Genomic DNA, 4,164 nt, shown 5'->3' with positions numbered 1-4,164 from the left:
TCGGGACCATCGCTATTCCGGATAACTGATTTTTCCGGTTTTCTGAATCGCTACAAAAAGCCGTTTTTTTATTGTTAAACCCAACTAAAAAAAATTTTTTTTTAGGAAATAATCTTGAAAAGAAGAAAAAACGATGAAGTAATACACTAATGATTATTTCCAAAATGATGGTAAGGTGAACATCTTTCAAAAAAGAAAGAAAAATCCTAAAATCTTATAAGGAAAAAAAAAATTTGTTTAAAAAATGGCGGGAAAATTTATCGAATTTCGTTCCGGTTTTCTGGTTTTCCGGTTTTCTGATTTCCGGATAACGGGTTCTGTACTGTATTATAGTTTATGTAAAAATAGGCCTAGGCGTTGTAAGAAATTTTATATCGTGATAGATCGTCAGTCACACATCGTGATTTAACATATGTTTGATATTTATCAATCAGAAATCTTTAAATCAATCAAAAATATATGAAAGAAATAAATCTAAAACAGAAGAAGATTTTATTTCTAAAAAAAAAAAAAAAAATTCTTCCATAACATCAATAGCATTGCTTAATTTTTTCAATTAAAATAAAGATGGATTGATTTAAGACTGTCTTTAAGTAAAAACAAACAAGAACTTTATTTGAATTTTTTTTTTAAAACTAAAAATGACTTAGATTTTTTAAAAATAATAATAAAACTGTTACAAAATAATTTACACACATTAAAAATTAAAAAAAAAGAAAGAAATGTCCACTTAAATAAAACATTTTTTAAATTATTTTTTGAAAAAAAAATGTGCTTTTGAAACGTCCTTAGGCTTTTGTTAATTACATATTTAAAATAAAATGATAAAGTTGAATTGACTAATGGTCAAATGGTTTTAATGTAAAAATAAATGTAAGTTTTTTAATTTATTTATTATTATTTTCCGGTTTGAAAATGAAATAGACTACAGATTTAAATGTTTAAAAATAATACTGACTATCAAACAAATTATTAAACGAACACATATTGAAGGAATTTTTAAAAAAATTAAAAAAATATTCTATAGTTAAGAGCACTATTGTTAAATTATTGAAAAGCATCAAAACCTTGCTTAAATTTTCATTTAATTTAAAAAAATTTAGTCATTTTAACTAACAGCCAAATTAAAAGAGAAAGAAAGAACACAAACTCTGTATTAATTTCCTCAAAAATAAAAGCAAAATTAATTAAATGTTGGCTTTGTTTTAATTTTTTTAAAACTAAAAGCTACAGAAGATTTATTGGTTTAAAAATTAATCAAATTCTATCGAATTATTATATTTATGTGAATTAAATAATTTTTTTAAAAAAAATAACTTTTTATGACAAAGTATAAATTACTTAAATATAAAATATTGAATTGGGTATAATATTAAAAAAACACAACTACTTCCACTTAGTAGGAATAACATTTACCATGACGCAATGCAAAATTCTATGCCACTATCCACATAAATCAATTATTAATCAAAAATCGAATATCAATTACTTTTCTTTATAATGCAATAAAATCTGGCGACCAGCTATTTAAACGATCAAACACTTCGTTTATTTATTTGTGGCTTGAAGTTAGGCTCGCAGAAAATGCCGTTCATGGGTTAAATTTAGTAAAGGTCTGCTGAAAATAATTGACAACGTTAAATCCAGACAGAAAAAAAATTTGACGAAATAATGCGCAACGATCTCAAGTAGCAAAAGTCTCACTTGAAATAATTTACTTGAAACCAGTACCGTCTTTACGTATGGGCACAATCAGGCGCTCAGGGGGATGTTGAGAATCTAATTCTTTATAGATTATATTTTTTTTTAAAAAAAAACTTATGATAAATAAACTTAAAGCTTATAATTTTTTTTCTAAAATATACATTATGAAAAAATTTCTTCATTACGCACTTTAAAGTGCATACTTTGCTTTTCTTTCTACAAATAGTGATTGGTTACAGTGAAAACACCATCAGTTTGAATAGCTTATAATCATGACAACTTAAAAAGACGCCCGAAGTTTAATGATCTACATTTCTATGAAATTTTTTGGTGATCAACCTTCATTTCTTTTTCAATTTGTCCCTGTCCTTTCATATATTGTCCTCGCTCCTAGGGAACCCTTTTGGCGAGTAATCGGAGGAACAAAGTCATAAATTTTACTAGTCCAAGAGGCTATTTATATAATAGCATAACAAATTGAAAAGAACTTCGTTCTGCTAGCTTCCTGTCTCCAAACCATTGCTTTCTTGTAGAAGGATTCTTTAAGGGAATGGATTTTGCAAGTTAAAAAAAGACCATTACAGTAGAGGATTTAAGTAATCCTCCACGTTCCTTTTGCTGCCCTTAGAGTTAAGGCAGCTAAGACCTCTGTGCAATGTGTCAAATATTTTGATTTCGTGCAGAGATTGTATACTTTTTTCGCATTATCAACTCACCAGTGGAGTATTTTAATTTCTTCTCTATATGATGAAAAAGTTGCAAAACAGGCACTAAGTGGTCATTGCGGTCTGACGCTGTTCATTCGTTAAATTAAGGCAATGAAAAAATTCAACAGGCTCTCTATTTATTAGCAAATGACACTGAACAAGAAGCAAGTACAAAGCTTATAAACTTCATAAAATAAAAAAAGCACATTAGAAATAATTTTTTTTCTATCTTATGGAGTGATATTCTTAAAAGGGTGATTAAAACTACATCTTTTTACAATCACTTGAAATGAATTTAAGTACAGCTTCTAAACTTTTTGATTCCTTAAAAGTATATTTTTTTGATCTCAGAGAGAAATCTAGTGATCATGAATCAAGAGCCAGAAATAAAATGCCAAATTGTGATTTTGAATATTTAGCTAAACGAGACAGAACGCGAAGTATACGTTTTACAAGGCATAATGGTCCGGAAAAGGAAATTCAGTGGAAGTGATAAGTTTCAAGTAGAGGAATCTCTACCTTCTTCAGATTCGTTCATTACTGAAATAAGTAAACGTGGAGAAGCGTAGAAAAACATATGGGAAAATTTTCACTTTTTAAATAATCTAATGCATAGGTTCCCAAAGTGGTCCAGGTGGACCCCCAGGGGTCCATAGGAGACCACACGGGGGTCCACGTAGACTTGAAAAGAAAACAGGGGTTCACAAGTAGTAAGTGGGGGTCCGCGAAACAATTTTCTGGTTTTCATAATAAAGAACAAAAATTTTGGCTTGGATTTACCTTAAAAACTTTATGCAAAAACTTTGAAGTCGGACACTAAAGGCGAATCGATATTTAATGTCCTGAGTGATTTTTTTACAGAAAAATCTATTCCATTTACAAACATTATTTCGGCGGCAGCAGATGGAGCTCCTGCCATGTTTGGGTGAAATCGTGGGTTTATAAGTCATCTTAAAAGAATAATACCGATTCACTGTGTCACCGACAACACCTTGTAGCGAAAAATTTGAGTGACAGATTGCACCATTCAATTCGCTTCAATTTGTGATTAACGCAGTTAATAAAATAAGAACCAATGCTTTGAATTCCTGTTTATTTGCACTATTGTGCGATGAAAATAATGAAGATTTCCAACGACTGCTCTTACATACTGAAGTACGCTGGTTGTCGAAAGGTGCATGCTTATCGAGATTTTACTCACTTTTCGAATCAGTGATAGAGTGTCTGGAAACTAAAGCACCAGATTTAAAAGAAAATCTGATCAAATATAAAGCGGACATTGCGTACTTGACAGATTTGTGCATAAAATTCAATGACGTTAACTTGCAGCTAGAAGGGGACAGCCTTTATTTAATAAAAACAAAGGGTGTAATTTCGGCTTTTCTTGGTAAATTGAAATTAATGAAGCAAAATATTAGTCGGCGCGAATTCTCCCAGTTCCCGCACTTGTCACAGATAGAATGTCTTGATGAGGATATTCAGACATACGCTTAACATTTAAATGCTTAACATGATGACTTCAAAAATAGATTTGAAGATATTCTGACGATGGAAATATAACCCCATTTGATGAAACGGAAGAGGCGAATGTGGTGGTGAAAAAGGCTATCAAACATTTTGGCTGCAGGCAGAAATCCCTGAAAAATATCCTGGGCTGTGGGAAATTGCGAGTAAATTCTTGATAGCGTTTATCTCATCATATCTTGTCGAAAGAAGTTTTAGTGCCGTTACTAACCTGTTAACAAAAAAGAAG

The sequence above is a fragment of the Parasteatoda tepidariorum genome, chromosome 3, assembly GCF_043381705.1.
Source record: "Parasteatoda tepidariorum isolate YZ-2023 chromosome 3, CAS_Ptep_4.0, whole genome shotgun sequence".
Lineage (NCBI taxonomy): Eukaryota > Metazoa > Arthropoda > Arachnida > Araneae > Theridiidae > Parasteatoda > Parasteatoda tepidariorum.
This window is presented reverse-complemented; position numbering follows the sequence as displayed.